Source organism: Anabrus simplex, chromosome 1, assembly GCF_040414725.1.
Source record: "Anabrus simplex isolate iqAnaSimp1 chromosome 1, ASM4041472v1, whole genome shotgun sequence".
Classification (NCBI taxonomy): Eukaryota; Metazoa; Arthropoda; class Insecta; order Orthoptera; family Tettigoniidae; genus Anabrus; species Anabrus simplex.
The window spans coordinates 29,686,344-29,711,513 of record NC_090265.1 but is presented as its reverse complement, the minus strand read 5'-3'; positions in this window follow the sequence as shown (position 1 = coordinate 29,711,513).

Genomic DNA, 25,170 nt, shown 5'->3' with positions numbered 1-25,170 from the left:
TAAACTTTTCATCTCTACGTAACTATTGCATCCTACATCTGCTCTAATCTGCTTGTCATATTCATACCTTGGTCTACCCCTACCATTCTTACCACCTACACTTCCTTCAAAAACCAACTGAACAAGTCCTGGGTGTCTTAAGATGTGTCCTATCATTCTATCTCTTCTTCTCGTCAAATTTAGCCAAATCAATCTCCTCTCACCAATTCTCTTCATTCGTGATTCGATCTGTCCATCTCACCTTCAGCATTCTTCTGTAACACCACATTTCAAAAGCTTCTATTCTCTTTCTCCCTGAGCTAGTTATCATCCATGTTTCACTTCCATACAATGCCACGCTCCACACAAAAGTCTTCAAAAACATCTTTCTTATTCCGATATCAATGTTTGAAGTGAGCAAATTTCTTTTCTTAAGAAAGCTCTTCCTTGCTTGTGCTAGTATGCATTTTATGTCCTCCTTACTTCTGCCATCGTTAGCTATTTTACTACCCAAGTAACAATATTCATCTACTTCCTTTAAGACTTCATTTCCTAATGTTTCCTACATCACCTGCCTTCGTTCGACTGCACTCCATTTCTTTTGTTTTGGACTTATTTATTTTCATCTGGTACTCCTTACCCAAGACTTCAACCATACCATTCAGCAACTTCTCGATATCTTCTGCATTCTCAGATAAAATAACAATATCATCGGCAAATCTTTAGGTTTTGATTTCCTCTCCTTGGACTGTTATTCCCTTTCCAAATTAATAATACGTTTATTGCAGCCAATGGCCATAGAGAAACTTACATACTGTACAAAGTAGATGATCATAAATTACAATTTCATCAAATAATTCTCAGACTGCACAGTATTAACTCTCTTCCGAGCAGAATTTCTTCAGCCACATTCGCCGGTTCTCACAGAATTGCACGTGGCATCGATTGCATAGCTTACCACACAATGAACAACTACAGTCTTTACATGGCTCATGGAATCGATCCGTGCAAATTTCTCTTTGATTTCCTTTACTGCCTGTTCTATGTAAACATTGAAAAGGAGAGGGGACAAACTGCAGCCTTGCCTCACTCCATTCTGGATTGCTGCTTCTTTTTCAAAGCCCTCAATTCTTATCACTGCAGACTGATTTTTATACAGATTGTAGATAATTCTTCGTTCTCTGTATCTGATCCCTACCATCTTCAGAATCATAAATAGCTTGGTCCAATCAACATTATCGAATGCCATGTACGTAGGCTTGTAGTTTTTGATTCGATCCTCTAAGATCAGACGTAAAATCAGGATTGCTTCACGTGTTCCTACATTTCTTCTCAAGCCAAATTGATCTTCCCCAACAGACGTAAAGTCAGGATTGCTTCACGTGTTCCTACATTTCTTCTAAAGCCAAATTGATCTTCTCCCAACTCAGCTTCAACTTGTTTTTCCATTCTTCTGTAAATAATACGTGTTAAAATCTTGCAGGCATGAGATACTAAACTAATGGTGTGGTAGTTTTCACACCTGTCAGCACCGGCTTTCTTGGGAATAGGTATAACAATATTCTGCCAAAAATCGGATGGGATTTCTCCTGTCTCATACATCTTGTACACTAAATGAAATAACCTTGCCACGCTGGTTTCTCCTAAGGCAGTCAGTAATTCCGAGGGAATGTCATCAATTCCAGGTGCCTTGTTCCTATTTAGGTCACTCACAGCTCTGTCAAACCCTGACTTCAAAATTGGGTCTCCCATTTCATCAACATCAACAGCCTCTTCATGTTCTAGAACCAAATTATCTACATCTTTACCTTGATACAACTGTCGGATATGCTCCTGCCATCTTTCTGCTTTGTCTTCTTTCCTTAGAAGTGGCTTTCCATCTGAGCTTTTAATATTCATACACATAGATTTCCTTTTTCCAAAGGTTTCCTTGATTTTCCTGTATGCAGCATCTACCTTTCCCAGGACCATACAGCCTTCGACATCCTTGCACTTCTCCTTCAGCCATTCTTCCTTAGCTACCTTGCACTTTCTATCCACTTGATTCTTTAATCGCCTGTATTCTTTTCTGCCCTCTTCATTTCTAGCATTCTTGTATTTTCGTTGTTCATCAATCAGGTCTAGTATCTCCTGAGGTATTCACTGATTCTTAGTTGATCTTTTCTTCCTTCCTAACATTTCTTCAGCAGCCCTACTGACTTAATTTTTCATGACTCTCCACTCTTCCTCTATAGTGTTTCCTTCAGCCTTTTCATTTAGTCCTTGTGCAACATGTTCCTTGAAACAATCCCTCACACTCTTTTCTTTCAACTTGTCTAGATCCCATCTTTTTGCATTCTTTCCTTTCTTCAATTTCTTCAGCTTCAGATGGCATTTCATGACCAACAAGTTGTGGTCAGAGTCCACGTCTGCTCCTGGGAAAGTTTTGCAATCCAACACCTGGTTTCTGAATCTCTGCCTAATCATAATGAAGTCTATTTGATACCTTCCAGTGTCTCCAGGTCTCGTCCACATATACAGCCGTCGTTTGTGGTGTTTGAACCAAGTATTGGCAAGGACTAAATTATGATCAGTGCAGAATTCAACCAGCCGACTTCCTCTTTCGTTCCTTTTTTCCAATCCAAATTCTTCTACTGTACTACCTTCTTTTCCTTGGCCTACCACTGCATTCCAGTCTCCCATCACAATTAGATTCTAGTCACCTTTTACATATTGTATTAAATCTTCTATCTCCTCATATATTCTTTCGATTTCTTCATCATCCGCTAAACTAGTAGGCATATAGACCTGCACTATTGTGGTGGGTATTGGTTTGACGACAATAATTTTTTCACTATGCCGGTCGTAGTAGCTTACCCGCTGCCCTATTTTCTTATTCATTATTAAACCAACTCCTGCATTTCCCCTGTTTGATTTTGTGTTGATAATTCGGTAGTCGCCTGACCAAAAATCTTATTCTTCCTGCCAACGTACTTCACTTATACCAACTACATCTAACTTTAGCCTATCCATCTCCCTTTTCAGATTCTCTAACCTACCACACCGATTCAAACTTCTAACATTCCACGCTCCGACTCGCAGAATGTCAGTATCCATCTTCCTGATGATCGCCCCCTCTCGTGTAGATTCACAATGAAGTATTTATTTATTTTCCACCTAGTCGATACAATGATTGCCTAAGGCAATTTTTATTGGTCAAAAGTGGTACATGTTTCGTATATTAACAACATCTTCAGCCACATAACAATGTTTAGATGAAAAATATAAAATAGACAAAGTAATGCTTTAGAGGAAGTGTCCTTGAAATTAACATAAGATTGACAAGATTAAAACAAAGAAATAACTCAAGAGAAAATATATAAATTATATATATATAAATATATAAATTATTTTCTCTTGAGTTATTTCTTTGTTTTAATCTTGTCAATCTTATGTTAATTTCAAGGACACTTCCTCTAAAGCATTACTTTGTCTATTTTATATTTTTCATCTAAACATTGTTATGTGGCTGAAGATGTTGTTAATATACGAAACATGTACCACTTTTGACCAATAAAAATTGCCTTAGGCAATCATTGTATCGACTAGGTGGAAAATAAATAAATACTTCATTGTGAATCTATTGAAGTGCGATACGGACCATGAAGCTGATTTTATGTAACCCTCTCGTGTAGTCGCCACCAAAATGTATAAACCTGATTCCATTATCATTAGAAATATCATGCAAGCTATATTTTCCAATACAAGGTCTATATTCATCTTCCTTTTCTATCTTCGCGTTCAAATCCCCAAAGATTTTACAGTCTGCTCTTGGGCACTCATTATAGTTTTCATCTAATTCGTCGTAAAGTTAATATCTTCGTCGCTCTTCTCTTCAGTTGGAGCTTGTGCACAGATAAGACTGCAATTGAAGAACTTCCCTCTAATTCTAAGTCTGCACAATCTGTGCAATTTTGCCTGAAAATCCATGACAAGATGTTTTATCTGCTTATTGACAATAAAACCAGCACCAAAAATGTGATCCTTCGTGTGGCACCAATCCATCTCACTTCTTGAATAACAGTAATATCTAGTTGTTACTCATCCAGCTGATCAAGCAACTTTCTTAGGTTTCCAGCTTGGTAAAGAGTTAAAACATTCCACGAACCAATTCTGAAGTTCTTTACACGTTTGAGAGGTCATCGTAAAAAGGCCAGGCCGGCTATTTCTTCTTCAGATTTCGTAACAAGAGTTTTTTTACAGATTGGGCCGTCAGCCCAACGCCAACCCCCAGCAATTCTGGAGGGCCAATGTTTTCTTTCAGGGTTGTCTCCCTTAGCTGGTGGGTCCCCATTTTGAAGCATCGGGAACTCGCTATTTTGCCCTTACATGACTTAGCCGTGTACATGCAGTATACCCGTTACCCAGGAGCCACGGCGTGGATGTGCATGTATCGGACTTGGTTGGAATAAATGGCATTTCCTGTGTTTTATTAGTATACTTCTACCAGCAAGAAGTGAACCCACAGGACTACATACTACCCCTTCGACCCATGACACTAAGTGTTATGCACAGTATTATTATATTTTTGGTGGTAAAAAGTAGTTTATTACTCCAAGAGTGTTACAATCACTTCAGATAATCCTCCTGGATACCTGGAAAAAACAATTCTATTAAAAAACTATTGACGAGTGAAAAATGTCTCTTAACTGTATGTCATGGTGCAGTGCTGAAAGTCTGGGGCTGGTAGCCATAGGTCGGCCACAGCGAAGGGATGGAAGTGGTATTGTCAAAATGCCCGTAGCATATTGGCCACTATTGTGCTTGGCGCTTGCTCTAAGTGGGGAAATCACTTCAGAGGGTGCCCAGTATCTCAAAGTCGGATGCTAATGACTACTCACCCAGTAACCATGCATCATCTTGCCATGACCTCAAACCTCCACACCCAGAGAAAATAAATATATTACTCAAGGCAAAGGGGCTGGATAAACAGGAAGACAAATGAAAATTAAGGAAGTTATGATAGGAAGGAAATAGAAATGAAGAAATAAAGAGCACAGAGAGCTCTGAGGCAACTCAGGGACACCTTGTTAGTCTGACTCTATACCGAGGACAATCCAGCATGGGTAATCCTGAGCTGGCAGAGCTCTCAGGATCAACAAGCACACAAGTCCCTGCACCAATGTCAAGGTCTGGCTTCCAAATCATTCAGCACTGCAAACTTTATTAAAGACTGGAAGGTGCTGGAGGAACCATCATTAGCAGACCACCAGCACATCCAATTTGCAATAGATGAGAGAGTATGTGGGACTGAGATGTAGCGAGATCCAAAAAGAACTAACAGGCACAGATACAGAGAAGTTCTAGGGAATGCTGTACAAAAAATTCCAACTAATGTGAGAGGACAGAAAGAATTGGATGAAGCAGTAGAACTATCAGAAGGGGCCATTATAGACTCATTCCATGAAAACTGTCCTTTCAAAGAAAAACACCAAAAAAGTAAAGTGGTGGAACAACAAAATAGGTAAAATGAAAACAAGAGGTTAGGATGTTGTATTGAATATCATCTAGAAATGGTATGTGTGACGTATATCATAGGAAACTCACTGAGAATAACCTAGAGAATTTCTGTAAAATAATTTTCTGCCTTGTAAATACTTTATACACTTTATTCTATTTAATTACCGTACATGTACATGTTTCGAGAGCCTCTGCTCTCTTCCTCAGTGGTGCCAAATACTAATTATCGTAGGACTATGGTTCATTGGTATCATATTTCAATTATATATTAAAATGTATGAATTTTAAATTACCGGTAGTTACAATATTACTCTAAGTTTTTCTTTTGCCCATTTACATTGTCATTTGTCACATATTTTACCAGAATTTTACCAATCATAAATGATAAAATCTAATTAAATTAATCTCTCTATGTTAATTTATATCCTTATTAATATCTGAAAATAGTAACTCTTTCTTCATCTTCTATAAAATCTATAAAATTAGTCTCTATCCTGAATTATAAAATAACAAATAATAAATAGCCACTTTGTAAATTAAATTAATAAACTACATTTATGAAGTTAGTCATTTTTAAAAAATATTTCTTCTCTCTTCTTTCTTAACGTCTGCTTTAATTTTCTAGACAAACGTGTTCTACTGTTTTCAAACTAGCACATATTGAGAGCAGGGTTAAAATTTGACATCAAGACGAACTGAATTTGTTTATTTAGGAATTTGACGGTTAGAAACAACGAGATCATCGCGCAACCAATAGCAAAGTAGCAACAAGGAGGGAAGGAGGACATATTGTTTGGGTTCAGACAAACATCACATCATTTCAATTTGCGGATAAATTAAAGGAATGAAGAATTGGAAGAGAGTAAGAGGAGAAAATTCTGATTCATAAGAAGTCTAGAAAATTAAAGCAGACGTTAAGAAAGAAGAGAGAAGAAATATTTTAAAAAAATGACTAACTTCATAAATGTAGTTTATTAATTTAATTTACAAAGTGGCTATTTATTATTTTTATTTAATAATTCGGGATAGAGACTAATTTTATAGATTTTATAGAAGATGAAGAAAGAGTTACTATTTTCAGATATTAATAAGGACATAAATTAACATAGAGAGATTAAGTTAATTAGATTTTATCATTTATGATTGGTAAAATTCTGGTAAAATATGTGACAAATGACAATGTAAATGGGCAAAAGAAAAACTTAGAGTAATATTGTAACTAATTTAAAATTCATATATTTTAATATATAATTGAAATATGATACCAATGAACCATAGTCCTAAGATAATTAGTATTTGGCACCGCTGAGGAAGAGAGCAGAGGCTCTCGAAACATGTACATGTACGGTAATTAAATAGAATAAAGTGTATAAAGTATTGACAAGGTGGAAAATTATTTTATAGAAATTTGTATATAAGTCAATACGGACCAAAATGGTGAAAATAGTCAATTATAACCTAGTGAAACCGTACAGTGTCCTGTACAGCTCATTGGAAGTATAGGTGCCTTTCTACTTCATTAAAATCACTCCTAAAGGTCGCGTCATTGGTAGCAGTATGGGCGATGGGGATCGAGCGGCGTCCGGCCACAATGGAACCCGCGAAAGAGCGCCTGAAAAACAAAGGGAAGACAGAGCATGAGCCAAGCCCCCGCGGAAATACCCTCTCAACTTGCAGAGAGAGCTAGAAGAGGACGCGATGCTGGAGTAGTCAGATACGCCCCGAGGTGTGGCTTAGCTTCCCAGGGTTCCAAACTAACATAAGGAAATTCCGATTTTTTATGCACGTGTCACGGGTGCCAATGTTGGATTTTGGCGCGTAAAAATGGGATGATATTTTGATCCAGACATAGGAAAATTATGTGAGACACACCATTGAATAGAGCGGAATTTCTGCATTTCCCAGACTAAAAATATGTAATAATTTATTCAGGGGAAGAAATGAGGTCACCAGCTGTCCAGATGTAACATATCGCTAACACATGTGAATACAACAGCGTCACCCAAGCTAAGAGTCGCGCTCAAAGATGACTCCACCTCCCAAGGGACGCTAATGAATTAATCAAAGGCGGGAAGCAAATTGCATAAAAACTGCCGATCGTAGGTCCGGCACGCCTTGCTCAAATGAAAGAGGAGATAGAGGGCTACAAGATGCACTATTTAAATGTCTTCAATTCTTGGTATGAAAGGAGCTCTTGTCCTTAATGAACCGTGAATGTTTACGCCCCCAGGCTTCCGGCGGGCAAAATGATATAGGCCGGGCTGGCCATCGCAGAAGACAGTTGTTCTTTGCGGGTCGTTGAGAAGGACACTGTGTCCCGCGGTGCTCCGGTTTTACAGTCCGAAACCATTGACCGCTTACTGAGAGTGTTATTGTGTCCATCGCCGCTGTGAAGTACAAAGCCTTTGTGAAGTGTAACGGGAGGCCAAACGAGCCTAGGTGAATTGTCTCTGTGCTGCGTGTCAAACTAGTTAATCCGCGAGCATAATTTACAAACGAGTAGCGGAATACGGCTGGGACGGTGCCGGCTTTAATGAGTCAGTGAAATTCATAATTTGGTATCACCAAAAGTGTTACTCTGAACCAGGGTGCTCGAGTCTCGTGAGCCACCCGATCCCTGCTGTGAACGCGCCCGCCGTGATTTGAAAGACCGGCTTATTCGTGGTGTAAACTCTGGAAATAGAGACCGTGTGACGAGTGCAAAGTGTTACCCATTTTGGATTACTGTAAGATTTCAGCTGTGAACGAGTTTCCCAGGATGTCGGACTTGTATGGACCAGGGATGAAGGACTGCACGCCCGCCACCAACCGCGGGGTCATGCAGCACTAAACTTCACCATGGGTCTCCCGTGGAAGGAGAAACAACGGCCACCAAACAGATGAGTGATGTCCAAATCTAATTTCTTAAGCATGATAATGTAACCGGGGGATAGGATTAGCTTTCTTTTGTAAATATCAAAATGTTGTAAGATAATGCATGTCCTATATGGAAATTTTATTGATCTTTATATAGTTGAAGTAAATTCAAGGGAGCTAAATTCCCGGACGACTCATTTTTTCTTAATGATTAGCTTATCATGAGGGTTATATTTTTAGTAATATGTAGAATGTCCTAGCAAATATGGGAACAAGGTTAGGAGAATATTTGAGTTCCCCTTAGGGGTGGCTGGAACAATAATGCTGGCGAGCAGGGAAAACCATTTCAAAATGTTGGTAGTTACTGTCCCACGTGGCTGTCATATATGCCGGGGAAACTCATGGGTCAGTCAGACAATGCATGCCTAGCTTACACATATAATCAGTGCATGTACAGCAAGAGAGAAGAAATCCCGACCGGGAGAGGTATATGTTGTGTTATTTAGGTAGGTGTGAGGGACCATGTGCAAGTCTCCCGTGATTTTTGATTAATTGGCCAGAATGGTTTGGAGTGTTTTTTTTAATCTATAGCCGGGGTGAGACCCAAAGGCAGGAGTCCCTAATCTTTGGTCAGAAGATTTAAATATAGGTATATTTCCTGTGGTAGGAGCGAGGAGTATGGAAAGGTGGACTGAGGAGTCATGAGAGCCCTATGCCCAAGGGAAGAAGATACGCGATATGAGACGTAGTGAGAGGGCCGAATGCCCGAGGAATTTACGATGAGATGAGTTAGAAGTGATCGTGCCCACAGTCGGCGTTCAGTGGTAATAATGAGAAGGGAGAGAATAAAAGAGTATTTCATGGGAATTCCACGATAATATGAATAAACAAATGAAGTGGGCCATGGATATATGTCCCCGAGATGAGAAGTGTGGACGTGTGAGGGAGAGAAGAATCTGGCGTGGCCAATGAATGAGAAATGGTCGTGCGAAGTGAATGGCCGCCCTTCCTTTTTTTTTGTGAATGTCTGGCTCTCGCCTTCCTGACAGAGGGATCCCGCTGTACCATTGTATTAAGACTTGGGGCTCTGGGTCTACACCGTGCTCTTCTGTTTGGTTTAAATGGCTTAGCTAAGAATACTTGTATAATGATAATATCACGGTGATTTTAAAAGGTATTTAATAAATGAGTAGGGATCTCCCCCAGATATCCGGTGATATGAGACTGTAGCTATTCTAGGGATTTTCAGAAACCCACAGTACCTCTCGGTCGGGAGTCGGCCAGTTCGACTCTGGATTATGATGGCGCCCTTGAGCGAGCTGCCCCAGGCTTGCGCCTTGGGCCGGAGACAGTGATAACCATGCTGTTTCTTTCTAGGAATGGCTCTCCTTTATGCATGAAGTGTATATATCCATATATCTGTGTATGTTTCGTAATTATGTGCATATATTTTTGAGTTCAAACAGAACCTATGTGCAACGTTGCGGGGTCTTGGTGATAGATGAGGAGTCCGGGGTTTAGCTAAATGGTATGTGTGTTTGTTTGTGTATCATGCAAATGTTTCTTTGAATATGATAATTATGTAGCGTAGGCCCCGGTTATGTTCGTGCTAAGAACAGGAAGTAATACGTGAATAGGGACATCAGATCGTCTCACGGTGTGATCGACAGAATAATATAAAAATTTCATGAACGGTCCGAACTAATGAGGAAAGATGAACGATAGCAAATCGCAAAACCTCAATCATACCGTTATGCAGACGACGCCCATGGGCGACTCATATTTTAAAGGGATCATTATTTTCTTTTCCTCCCATATGTGGAGAGTTCATTGTATAGAGCTGTGTCAATTTCTTTAATATGTCATATTTGAATAAATTCGTATTCGTAACCCCTATTTTATGATTCTTGTCAATTGTAGCAGTGCTAAGCAGTATCCACTAGGCATTTGAACCCAGAGATCCTACTTTCATATTATAGACATAAGGCTCCATCTTAAGTATTTGTTGTTTTTTTTTCGAACGTACCACTCCCCAAGTGCTATGGCTGCCGGGCAAGCACAGGAAGTAGGAAGGGAAGCGGTTCGAAGCTCGTTAAGCAATTCGACCCACTCTTCAATCCAATCTCATCCGTAGGTGTTTACCCCGTTACGTGGAGGCATTCTTATGCGTGGGTCATCCATTCGACCCCCGGAAGGGTGTATACTTGGCGCCCTTCGTGGCAGGCCATTGTTTATAGTTTACGCTGGAGCATTTTTAGTAAGAGATAGGCCGCCCACAGGGAGGATAGTGTGCTATGATGGAGTCAAATTGCCAGGTTCGTGCCACAATCTGATTACATTTGGTATTGAACGGGTTGGCAGTTATTTGAAATGGAGTACCCGCCACGTAACCGAACGGATGGAGACGTTAAGCACATGTCCGAAGTGCTAAGATTCATAATTATAGATTGGATACTGCAAGGGTTGTTCAGATTGTGTGAGACTCAGCAGGACTGTCATGGTCATCGTACGGGTGTGCGTAAGTCACAACTCGTGATGATAACTCACACAAGATCAGCCATGAAAGGGAGCGACGTGAATAATAAATAGGATAGGAAAATGACAAGAACAGAAAAATCATGTGTCCAGTTTAAGTGGAAATCCGCATGACTGTCGCTCATAAATTAAAATTGGTACCCGGGACAGACTATGAAGTTGTCAGTTCGTTGGGAGACAATGTTATGGTTCTCTCAGTGTGAGGTTAAAACGGCCGGCAAAATTCTTCAAATTTCGCCAGTTACGGGTATCAGCCAAAGATTGTGCGCTGAGGTAACGAAATTTGGCAGATGTAAATATTTTTTCGAGAGGGCTTTAGACGCCGCGGATAGAGCAGGGTACCTCAACCCAGGCTCTAATTTTTGCGCCGTGACGGATGCGATGTTGCCAGTTTGAGACGGGTAATTGTCTGCTAACGTTATCTTATCAATCTCAAGGTGATAACATCCATTTGTGACTGGGGTATGCCATGTTTCCGGCATATGTAAAATCGAGCCCACGGTAGGCCGCGCGCGGGACTGGAAAACTTATTCCAGGTTAAAAGGGCTAACGTCGAATCAGTATTATTATTGTTATTATTATTGTCGAGTGATATGATGAAATTTCCTATACAATGAATTGTGACCTTAATATGGTAGGGGGCGTGACACAAGCCGTTTGTAGGCCCAGTTTGGATTGATTTGTTGGAATTTCGAGTAAAGTTAGGTCACGCTGAAATTTGTATTAAATATTTGAATGTATCTATGCTTTCTGTCGATCACCGGTGGTCATTTTCTGCCCACGGGAGATCCGCTTTCTCCAAGAGTGAATTTAATATGGACATGGAGGTCATGAGGGATATGATGCGCCAATTATTGGCAGAACGCGAAGAAAAGGTAAAGAAAGACAGGGAACTTTTAAGGGAACAATTAAATCAGCAGGCAGCGGATGTTAAAGCGCAGTTCGAGAAGCAGGGAGAACTTTTAAAGGAACATTTCGAAGAACAATTAGGCAAGCAGCCAGCAGGCTTTAAGGCGCAGTTTGACACGCAGGCAGAGCTTTGCCAGGCTCAGGCGGCTACGAATAAGGCTTCGTTAGACGAGCTCGTTGAGGATATGAGATTAGGTCGCGAACGCAGCGACGAGAACGCCGCGAGATTGGAGGCGAAGATGACCGAGGCGTTAGAGGACGTCATCTAACAATTAAAGCAAGTGAAGATTAGGGTGACAAATAGGATCGACCTGACGGACACCAGGGTAAGCGCGTGCGAGGAAGAGATGGAGAAGGTGAGCACTCGCGTAGAGGATGTTGCAAGAGACGTGCAGGAGGCCAAGGCGGAAGTCCGAGAACTAAGGACACAGACAACGGAGGCCCTCGACAAGGTGGCGAATGAGGTCAGGAACGGCATAGCCCAAGTGCAGGATACTGCGACAACTAAATTCAAGGAGGTCCAGACGCAGATGTACGATGAGGTCGAGAAGCTACAGAAGGAGATGACCGAAGAAATGGGAGTCGGGCGAATCTGTAAAGTTTCTACAGAACATATAATGAAAGGAGATAGGAACAACGGAGTAGAGAAGGTGGCCACTAAAAGGGATACCGAAATAGACGCATCCGAAACCCAGGGTGACGTCGAGGTGGATGAAACTGACATACGGCGACCACCAGGCTCGGAGATGAGTGACATGGCTGACGGAGTGTACTCAAGAGTGGAAGAGATAATGGAGATAATAGATGACGTCGCGATAAGCCATATGGAGTCGAGAGAAGAAGTAGAAACTGAATTGGTAAGAGCAGGAACAGCGAGAACGGCTAATGACATAGAAGCTTCAGTTGGAGGTACTGGGGAGTCGAACTCAGGACTAGAAGATATGGAGTCACGCGTACATCAGGCAGAGATCGAACCCAAACCAGAAGACTTAGTGGAAAGAGATGCGAACCCAGATGGCGAAAAGAAGTTCGAGATGGAAAGGTCAAGGAATGGAGCTTGGGAGTGTGACTCGTTAATGGACGTAGCATTAGCCGTGGAACAGAGGGACACGAACTGCTGGGAGCAGGTAGTGAACTCCAAAGAAGAAAGGAAGGCATTGGGTCATCGGGGAGCAGAGCTGAAAGAAGGGGGCGAGCTATCTTTAAGTACCCAGGCCATTGTGAGTGGACAAGAGGCGACAGGCGTATCCCTAGCTTATAATGAAAGAAAGGTCGCTAATGTAAATGTAATGGGAGACGTAAGTACGAGCGCTAATTCTCGTACGGAGCTAAGTGAACAGGTGATGGAGAACAAACAGTCTCAACCAGCTGGAGAATCGAACTGGGTATCTCGGCCCAGAAGAAGGAAGAAGAATGTATTAGGTCGACGTAAAAGACGATACCGCTACAAGTACGGATGGTTCACTAGACGGAGGAAATTGCAGTCAGGAAGAGAGGAGCAACGCTACGGAAGAACCATGAGATCGCGACCCGTGCAGCGTACCTTACGTAATAATAGAGCTCGGAAGAAGGAGGACCGGTGTAGCTACGAGAACGTTAGCACAGGAAAGGAGAAAGAAGGGAAGAGTTGTGAACCTCATCCTAAGGAATGCAGAGGCAGGGGCATCCAATTAGACCCCCACGTCTCAGATTACGATCCCGGAGGGCGAAGAGAGGATCTACAGGATTGATAGCGAATTGTGGTCGCATGTGGAATTGTATATTATGTAAATAAATTTCACCATAGTTGTGAGCAATTTTTTTTGCCGCATATTTTAAGGGGGCACGAATATATTATTAATTATGCATCAGATGAGACCAAGTTGGAATCAGCGGGAGCCCAGAAAGAGTAAAACTGGACTTGTGTGAAGACAACGGTGCAAGATGTCCAGGCATAGGCCGAGAAGAGTCTGAGAGCGAGGAATTATTACCATAGTTTACAGAACCCTACATCGGAACCTAGAGAATAACACTTACGAAGTACAGTCAATGGACGGAAGAACAGAGACCACTTACAACGCTGCGGATAACCAAATTCTACCATGCCCCAGGACAACACCCTGAAGAAGGTCCGGAGGAAGAAGAACCAGGAGAAGCCGAGGATGACGAGGACAACCCGGATCCAATGGAAGAAATGGAAGCCGATGAAGAAGATGATGCCGTGAATCACATTGTTTTGGAAGAAGGGAGTGAGTCCGAGGCATCAGCCTGTGAAGATTGTCCAGAATGCTCTGAGAGGACCGGTCTTAGGAACGCTTTAATTAATCTATGCTACCAAATACAACTGGAGAACACAGAGTTGACCGAGAAGGTCTACAAGTTATGCGAACATCACTAGTGACTACTTTCCGAGACAGTTGAAAAGGAAAGAAAAATCCCGAGTTCGTGATTTTTCTTTGATGAAGCAGGGGGAGAGTGAAACCGTACAGTGTCCTGTACAGCTCATTGGAAGTATAGGTGCCTTTCTACTTCATTAAAATCACTCCTAAAGGTCGCGTCATTGGTAGCAGTATGGGCGACGGGGATCGAGCGGCGTCCGGCCACAATGGAACCCGCGAAAGAGCGCCTGAAAAACAAAGGGAAGACAGAGCATGAGCCAAGCCCCCGCGGAAATACCCTCTCAACTTGCAGAGAGAGCTAGAAGAGGACGCGATGCTGGAGTAGTCAGATACGCCCCGAGGTGTGGCTTAGCTTCCCAGGGTTCCAAACTAACATAAGGAACTTCCGGTTTTTTATGCACGTGTCACGGGTGCCAATGTTGGATTTTGGCGCATAAAAATGGGATGATATTTTGATCCAGACATAGGAAAATTATGTGAGACACACCATTGAATAGAGCGGAATTTTCTGCATTTCCCAGACTAAAAATATGTAATAATTTATTCAGGGGAAGAAATGAGGTCACCAGCTGTCCAGATGTAACATATCGCTAACACATGTGAATACAACAGCGTCACCCAAGCTAAGAGTCGCGCTCAAAGATGACTCCACCCCCCAAGGGACGCTAATGAAGTAATCAAAGGCGAGAAGCAAATTGCATAAAAACTGCCGATCGTAGGTCCGGCACGCCTTGCTCAAATGAAAGAGGAGATAGAGGGCTACAAGATGCACTATTTAAATGTCTTCAATTCTTGGTATGAAAGGAGCTCTTGTCCTTAATGAACCGTGAATGTTTACGCCCCCAGGCTTCCGGCGGGCAAAATGATATAGGCCGGGCTGGCCATCGCAGAAGACAGTTGTTCTTTGCGGGTCGTGGAGAAGGACACTGTGTCCCACGGTGATCCAGTTTTACAGTCCGAAACCATTGACCGCTTACTGAGAGTGTTATTGTGTCCATCGCCGCTGTGAAGTACAAAGCCTTTGTGAAGTGTAACGGGAGGCCAAACGAGCCTAGGTGAATTGTCTCTGTGCTGCGTGTCAAACTAGTTAATCCGCGAGCATAATTTACAAACGAGTAGCGGAATACGGCTGGGACGGTGCCGGCTTTAATGAGTCAGTGAAATTCATAATTTGGTATCACCAAAAGTGTTACTCTGAACCAGGGTGCTCGAGTCTCGTGAGCCACCCGATCCCTGCTGTGAACGCGCCCGCCGTGATTTGAAAGACCGGCTTATTCGTGGTGTAAACTCTGGAAATAGAGGCCGTGTGACGAGTGCAAAGTGTTACCCATTTTGGATTACTGTAAGATTTCAGCTGTGAACGAGTTTCCCAGGATGTCGGACTTGTATGGACCAGGGATGAAGGACTGCACGCCCGCCACCAACCGCGGGGTCATGCAGCACTAAACTTCACCATGGGTCTCCCGTGGAAGGAGAAACAACGGCCACCAAACAGATGAGTGATGTCCAAATCTAATTTCTTAAGCATGATAATGTAACCGGGGGATAGGATTAGCTTTCTTTTGTAAATATCAAAATGTTGTAAGATAATGCATGTCCTATATGGAAATTTTATTGATCTTTATATAGTTGAAGTAAATTCAAGGGAGCTAAATTCCCGGACGACTCATTTTTTTCTTAATGATTAGCTTATCGTGAGGGTTATATTTTTAGTAATATGTAGAATATCCTAGCAAATATGGGAACAAGGTTAGGAGAATATTTGAGTTCCCCTTAGGGGTGGCTGGAACAATAATGCTGGCGAGCAGGGAAAACCATGTCAAAATGTTGGTAGTTACTGTCCCACGTGGCTGTCGTATATGCCGGGGAAACTCATGGGTCAGTCAGACAATGCATGCCTAGCTTACACATAAATCAGTGCATGTACAGCAAGAGAGAAGAAATCCCGACCGGGAGAGGTATATGTTGTGTTATTTAGGTAGGTGTGAGGGACCATGTGCAAGTCTCCCGTGATTTTTGATTAATTGGCCAGAATGGTTTGGAGTGTTTTTTTTAATCTATAGCCGGGGTGAGACCCAAAGGCAGGAGTCCCTAATCTTTGGTCAGAAGATTTAAATATAGGTATATTTCCTGTGGTAGGAGCGAGGAGTATGGAAAGGTGGACTGAGGAGTCATGAGAGCCCTATGCCCAAGGGAAGAAGATACGCGATATGAGACGTAGTGAGAGGGCCGAATGCCCGAGGAATTTACGATGAGATGAGTTAGAAGTGATCGTGCCCACAGTCGGCGTTCAGCGGTAATAATGAGAAGGGAGAGAATAAAAGAGTATTTCATGGGAATTCCACGATAATATGAATAAACAAATGAAGTGGGCCATGGATATATGTCCCCGAGATGAGAAGGGTGGACGTGTGAAGGAGAGAAAAATCTGGCGTGGCCAATGAATGAGAAATGGTCGTGCGAAGTGAATGGCCGCCCTTCCTTTTTTTTTTGTGAATGTCTGGCTCTCGCCTTCCTGACAGAGGGATCCCGCTGTACCATTGTATTAAGACTTGGGGCTCTGGGTCTACACCATGCTCTTCTGTTTGGTTTAAATGGCTTAGCTAAGAATACTTGTATAATGATAATATCACGGTGATTTTAAAAGGTATTTAATAAATGAGTAGGGATCTCCCCCAGATATCCGGTGATATGAGACTGTAGCTATTCTAGGGATTTTCAGAAACCCACAGTACCTCTCGGTCGGGAGTCGGCCAGTTCGACTCTGGATTATGATGGCGCCCTTGAGCGAGCTGCCCCAGGCTTGCGCCTTGGGCCGGAGACAGTGATAACCATGCTGTTTCTTTCTAGGAATGGCTCTCCTTTATGCATGAAGTGTATATATCCATATATCTGTGTATGTTTCGTAATTATGTGCATATATTTTTGAGTTCAAACAGAACCTATGTGCAACGTTGCGGGGTCTTGGTGATAGATGAGGAGTCCGGGGTTTAGCTAAATGGTATGTGTGTTTGTTTGTGTATCATGCAAATGTTTCTTTGAATATGATAATTATGTAGCGTAGGCCCCGGTTATGTTCGTGCTAAGAACAGGAAGTAATATGTGAATAGGGACATCAGATCATCTCACGGTGTGATCGACAGAATAATATAAAAATTTCATGAACGGTCCGAACTAATGAGGAAAGATGAACGATAGCAAATCGCAAAACCTCAATCATACCGTTATGCAGACGACGCCCATGGGCGACTCATATTTTAAAGGGATCATTATTTTCTTTTCCTCCCATATGTGGAGAGTTCATTGTATAGAGCTGTGTCAATTTCTTTAATATGTCATATTTGAATAAATTCGTATTCGTAACCCCTATTTTATGATTCTTGTCATTTGTAGCAGTGCTAAGCAGTATCCACTAGGCATTTGAACCCAGAGATCCTACTTTCATATTATAGACATAAGGCTCCATCTTAAGTATTTGTTGTTTTTTTTTCGTACGTACCACTCCCCAAGTGCTATGGCTGCCGGGCAAGCACAGGAAGTAGGAAGGGGAGCGGTTCGAAGCTCGTTAAGCAATTCGACCCGCTCTTCAATCCAATCTCATCCGTAGGTGTTTACCCCGTTACGTGGAGGCATTCTTATGCGTGGGTCATCCATTCGAGGCCCGGAAGGGTGTACTAGAGATACGGAAAGCAAAAAGAAAATCTTGGAGATTGTTCTGTAAGAAAGTGGAATCACACACTGAAACAGCAAGGCTCTAGAAGGTTCTGAAAGCAACCCATATAAATCAAGTGGGGACACTGGAGAAACCAGATGGGTCATTTACTCAGGCGGGGAGGGCACGCTGGAGATACTAATGGCATGTCACTTTCCTGAGGCTGAGGAGATGACAGAAGAAGAAATGGTTGGAACAGAGACCGGAGCTCGAAGAGCAGACTGGAACTGTGCCAACGGAATAATAAAACATACTGTAACCATGTAAAATGGGCAATCGACACGTTTCATCCTATAAAGGCTCCAGGGCCAGATGAGATATTTCTGATACTCCTAGAGGGAAGACGAGAGATACTCGTCAATGCCCTGACGGACCTTTTCAGAGCTAGTCTAGCTTTAGGGTACGTGCCGAAATCATGGTCTGAAGCTAAAGCAGTATTCATACCTAAGCCTGGAAGGGCAAATTATGCCCAAGGCAAAGCATAGAGACCATTATGTTTAACCTCCTTCATGCTGAAAGCAATGGAGAAAATTCTGGATAAATATATCAGAAGAATGGTGCAAGTGAACTCAACGTTACATGAAAATCAGTTTGCATATAGACCTGACAGATCCACTGAGGTAGCACTCCACCAGTTGGTTTGTAAACTAGAGGAAAGCCTAGAATATAAAGAAATTGTACTGGCAGTATTTCTAGATATAGAAGGAGACACCCTATGACTATGATCCAAGCATTGGAAAAGAGCAAGATGAGTAAAACCGTTGTCAAATGGATTAAATCCATGTTAGATGGAAGGAAGATAAAAGCAACCCTGTTTGAAGAAATGCTGATGGTTAGGGCCACCCGAGGCTGTGCTCAGGGAGGAGTTCTTTCTCCTCTGCTGTGGAACCTTGTGGTGAACAAAATCATAGCTATGCTCAACGAACAGGGTTTTTATACACAAGGATACGCAGATGACCTAGTGATTGTGGTACGAGGTAAGGTGATGAGTGTTATCCAGGACCTCATGCAAACATCACTCAACCTTGTGGAGAACTGGTGTCGGGAAGAACAACTATCAGTCAACCCAAACAAGATAAGTCTGGTCCCATTTACAAGAAGGAGAAAATTAGAGGGAAAGAGATCACTGAAGCTCTTTGGGAAAGATATATATATATATGGAAGAACAGGCACTGCACCTAGGTGTAGTGGTAGTGTTAGATAAAAATCTGACCTGGAATCCACATATACAAAGGAACATAACCCGGACCAAGAACTTGCTGTATGCATGTAAAAGAGCCACCGGGAAGACATGGGGCCTAAGACCATCACTGGTAATGTGGATATATACAATGACCATTAGACCGTTGATGGCCTATGCTGCAATCATCTGGTGGCAGAAAGTAAGCCAAGGAAAAGTCAGTAGTAGATTGGATAGCCTACAGAGAATGGCATGCATAGCCATAACTGGGGCTATGAGAACTATGCCAACAGAAGCCTTGAATACTTTACTAGACCTCCCATCACTATGCAATTTCATATAAGACAGGCTAGAATGAGTTCATATAGAATTGCACAATCAGAGTGCTGGAATGCACAAAGACCCAATCTAGGACACTGTAAAATTAACAGAGTAATAACAGAGGAAGTTCTACCCATGCCTTCTAATCATATGATACCAAAGTAAAACTTTGAGAAACTGTTTGAGACCCAGCTAATAAAAAAAGTAGACTGGGATATCAACAAATGGAATACTGAAAAAGAAGATATAGTGTGGTGGACTGCTGGCTCAAAGACTGGGGATGGCACAGGAGGATGGATCAACGGGGGAACACCTGAGAGATCAATCCAGATGAGCCTGGTCTAACACACTACAGTCTTTCAAGCTAAAGTGATAGCTATCAGAACATGTCTTGAAGAAAATCTGAAAATGAACTATAGAAATAAGAACATTTTCATTTCTACAGACAGCCAAGCGGCCATTAACCCTCCAAGTGGCAAATGCTTTTGCCCAGTGGCAACGCCTGATATCAGGCGTTTTGACAGGCTCTTTATTTTATTTCGATTTTTGAATTATTATTTATTGAAATATGCTAATTATGAGTCAAACAATGGAGAAATGTTCGGTCATTATCATGGTATAATAGCATGTTGCACTAATCGAATGTAAAATGTTGCCAAAGTAGTGTCATAATCCTGCTGTCTTGTGCTAGCTGCTACATACTCAGCGGCCGGTCACACGTATGTCTCAGCTGAACTAGCTATATTTAGTCGCCAGTTTTCCTTCCGATATCAACTTGAAGTGTTGATATGTATTAATGTCAGCAATACTGAATCATTTCCTCGTTTTTCTGGAGGACTGAATTACTAGCTAGCGAGATAAATTTCATGCCAGTCGTTAAGAGAGAAATCTTTTTGACGTCAAGAGTAATGTTCCGCTCTGTGTTTGTGCCTCTAAATATTGTTGTAATTGATCTATATAGAGTTAGCTTTGCTGGAGAGGACCCACCTATTAGACAATGGGTACCGTTATTTCATTCACAGATAACTGGTATACAAAAATCCCCTTGGCTAACAAACTACTTGAAAGGGATACTACCTCACAGGAACAGTGAATAAATCTTTAAAGGGATTGTCTCAGATTGTTTTAGGCAAATCGTTTACTTTAGGTAAGGCGACATTCTACTGGTTGCTTATAAAGAGAGGAAAACACAAAAACCAGTTTATTGTCTCACAACTGAACGTCACGCTGAGGACAATATTGTAAGGAACCGAAACGGAAATGAAGGGCGGATCCGTTCAAGAGTTCAAGGGTTGAAACCACTACTACAATTTCTTCATGGGAGTATGGGAGTATAGATGGTAAAGATAAGTGCATTTACTATGCCACTTGTTCCAGACTGACCAGGTTGTACTGGAAGCAAATGTTTTTCAAATATCCTAGATATGGTCAGTATAGTTAGGGAATTGCTAAATGAGCATTTGCCAATTCCAGTTGTGAGAACAGGTAATGCAGGAGGCCCCTCTCTTGCTCACAAAAAACTGCCACAGAATAAATATCGCCTATGTGGTGTGTGCTTGCAAGAGAAGAAGAAGAAGAAGAAGAAGAAGAAGAAGAAGAAGAAGTCTACATTCTGGTGTCCAGGATGTAACGATGGTATTCACCTGGGGTGTTACCATCAACTAGTGCACTTCTGGAGGCCTGACAGTCGTGGAGTAAAAAGAAAAACCCACCCAAATGACTGTGAGTGAAATGTACAAGTGGTAGCGTTCAATTGTTATATACATTGTTGTGTGTTTTTTCCCATCTAAGAACATTATATGAACTATATACTGGTACGTAACTATTTACTATGAACTGGTGCACCTTTTGTATATGTCATATTTTTAAATTTACCTAAATTTAAACATATTATATATAGCAAACTTTTGCAAAAAGAAATAATATAAACAAATTCAATATATTTTTGGTCTTACATTCGTTGGGTGATAAATGACTGCTTTAATATATTCATCTTCTTATTTCTTGTACTTTGGACGATAAAAGGGTGTGCTGTTTTAGTATATATAACATGTCAACGATTTTTGACACAATTTATACTAAGAGTCTGCAACACCGGTAAAATATTGCTGCCACTACAGGGTAAATGACCGCCACTTCGAGGGTTAAAGTACTAGAAGCAGTCCAGATAATATCCGGAATTGTCTGGTATTGCCATTCACTTCTCCTGAAGCTCTCAAAATACAACATTGTCAAAATAATATGGGTACCAGGGCATGCAGGTAGGAAATGAAAAGGCAGATAAACTGGCCAGGAAAGGGGCAGAAACACATTTTGTAGGCCCAGAACCTGTGTGCGGGATTTCCTACGGACAAGCCCGACACTACATAGGAAAATGGGTACAAAAGAAACAAATGGAGAACTAGAAAAATACTATAGGATGCAGGCTTGCAAAGGAGCTGATAAAAGGACCAAACAAGAAGCATACTAAAGAAGTGTTGAAACTCAGTGGAGAAAATATAAGATGGGTAGGAGGACTGTTGACAGGACACTGCCATCTAAAAAAACACCTACATAGAACTGGAGTAATAAGAGACAAGATGTGTAGGAAATGTAATGAAGCAGAGGAATCAGCTGAACACATACTTTTTGAATGTGAGGTGCTGGGTAGAATCAGACTCTCTACTCTAGGACTACCAAGTGAAGAGAGAGAAAAAATCCAAGAAGACCCAATAAGAACAATCTGCAGTTTTGTGAAGGGATCAGGTATATCTAGGTGGGAATGAAGGAAAAACATGGTAGCAAAAGATCTTAAGAGGTTGACACTAATTAGGAATTAATGTTTAGAGGCCCCATGAAGTAAAGAGGAAGAAGAAGAATATTCCATTATTATTATTATTATTATTATTATTATTATTATTATTATTATTATTATTATTATTATTATTATTATTATCATCATGGATAGAATTCTACATAATATCAAGGAGAAGATGATGGGCGAGCAAGTAAAGTCTATGCTCTTTGCTGATGACATTGTAGTTTGGGGAGATAATGAAGAGGAAGAACAAACACAGGTTGATTTATGGAATGAGGAGATAAGAAATTTTGGAATGAAGATTAGTACTGCAAAAAGCAAGACTTTGATCATGACGAGAGGTAACAGAAAATCCAGGGGAGTGATAAAAATAGGATTGAACCTCTTGAAGTAGTAAAATTTTTTAAACATTTGGGAAGCATAATTTCACAAGATGGAAATTTTGATGGAGAAATTGATTTAAGAATACAGCAGCCTGCAAGTTTCTACCAGTGTGTGAGAGACATTGTATGGAACAAAGATGTGCCAATGAAGTGCAAGAAGGTAGTATACTCGTCTTATTATAAACCTGTACTGATCTATGCTTCAGCAGCCTGGACGTTAACTAAGCAGAACCAAAGTAAGATACAAGCAGCTGAAATGAGGTTCTTGAGGAGCATGCAGGGAAAGACAAGACTAATAGGACACAAAATGAGGAAATAAGGAGGAGCGTGGGAGTGTGTAAACTTCAAGAAGAGATTGATATACCAAAGTTAAAATGGTTTGGACACATGATGAGAATGCCAGCAGAGAGAATACCAAAGATAACATTCATGGATACAGAGACTACAAAGAGGCCTAGAGGATGGCCTAGAATGAAATGGAGGAGCTCTGTTGTGGACTGTATTGCAAATAGAGGAGTCAATAGCAATTAAGTACTAGAAGAGGAATGGTGGAAAGATTGAGTAAGATAGGAGGGCTTTGGTACACTACCCCACCCAGAGAGAATCTGGAAAAGGGAATGGATGAAGAAGAAGATTCCCTTATTAGAAAACGTGAAGACTGAATTCCTCGAATGACAATTTAAAAAACCTGGAAAATGATTGTGATTCTTTTGTAGTTCCCATGTACGTCCAACCTACAATGAGAAGACTGGAGTCTCTGATTGAATTAATATTGGTGCACAATGAATCTGTCTTGGTAAAGTTGGTATAGATGTGATCAAACATTTTTCAGTTGCTAAGCACACAAAAAGAGCCTCCGTGACTCAGGCGGCAGCACACCGACCTCTCACCACTATGTTCCGTGGTTCAAATTCTGGTCATTCCATGTGAGATTTGTGCTGGACAAAGCGGAGGCGGGACAGATTTTTCTCCCAGTACTCCGGTTTCCCCTGTCGTCATTCATTCCAGCAGCACTCTCCAGTATTATTTCATTTCATCTGTCAGTCATTCGTCATTGCCCAAGAGGAGTGCAACAGGCTTCGGCAGGTGGCACAATTCCTATCCTCGCCGCTAGATGGGGGCTTCATTCATTCCATTCCTGACCCGGTCAAATGACTAGAAACAGGCTATGGATTTTCATTTTCAAGCACATGAAATTCAGATTATTTGCATCTAAAATTGTGGCTGTGTTTATTTCCTCTTATTTTTGTCACCCACTAGTTTCACATATTAGCTAAGTAAAGTAAAAAAAAGAACAGATCCTGTGTGACTGACAAGAGGGCAGCTGAAAATAGCTGTAACTAAAATAAAGTCAAATTTTAGTGAAATAATTGCAAATGTAAAATAAATACAATTAAAACTAAAATCTTAAAAATTTATTATGTGTTTACTGTTGTCCATGGTATATATAAACTGTAGTCAGTAATCAGTATTTGTCTAACAATCAACTGCACTCAGTCTGTTTGTGCCTCCATCTACCGCTTTGTTGCAAAGTACATGGTGTTTGCTGGCTTTGTGGGCTGTAATCTTTCACCTTTGTTGTTCATAGTATACATGGATCATCTGCTGAAAGGTGACAGAGTAGGATTCAGTTAGGTGAAAATGTAGTAAGCAGTTTGGCCTATGCTGACGACTTGGTCTTAATGGCTGATTGTGCCAAAAGCCTGCAGTCTAATATCTTAGAACTTGAAAATAGGTGCAATAAGTATAGTATGAAAATTAGCTTTTCCAAGACTAAATTGATGTCAGTAGGTAAGAAACAGGTGTGTACAGCCTTAGGGTGTGATGTGTGTGGAACATGCTTTCAAATAATGTAGAAGGTGCATCGTTTTAATGTTAAATTGTTTTATACTTAACACAGTCTATCTACCTACCTACAGTGCCATTTTATATGAATAAATACAAGCTGGACGATGTAGAAGTGAGGGGTCTCATGATCAGTGTGAGAGGGACAGTCCCTAAGAAGACGATAGACCTTCAGCAGTTCCAAGGAGTTCATCGACTGGGTGCTGAAAGCATTTAGGGGTTCTCTTTTGATACTGAGACATCACTTATATTCATCAGAATGAGGCATAATTTACTTCAATTGTTTTATTTTTTAATGAAATTGTTTTTGTGTATTCTTTGTCTTAGGCAGCCTCTGAGTGGGGGAAGATTTTGAAAAAAAAAAAAAAGAAAAAGACCCTCTTATTTATTTTACGCAGTTAATATTAGGAATACGAGATTGTTCTAGCAAACGACAAAGAGAGTTGAGAACAAACTCTCTTTGTTCCACAGGAGGTTTGAGAGTTGCATACCGCATTGAGTTTGTGTGTGTTGGCTGGAACAATATTGTTTGTAATGGGAGTGGTGGGGAGGCTGAGAAATACCGCTGCCTTGTGTGTGGCTTACATCTCGCACATCACTCTGTAGTAATAATGCGCATTCTTTCCCTGCTTTGTTTAAATGGTCAGTAGCGGTATCAAACCAACTGTGGTGATTTTAATGTTTTGTCGGTGTGTTTATGTGCACTTTGGTGACAATTTGGAGTATCATAAATGTACTCGTATAACCGTACTGATACCGAATACATGATAGTGGAA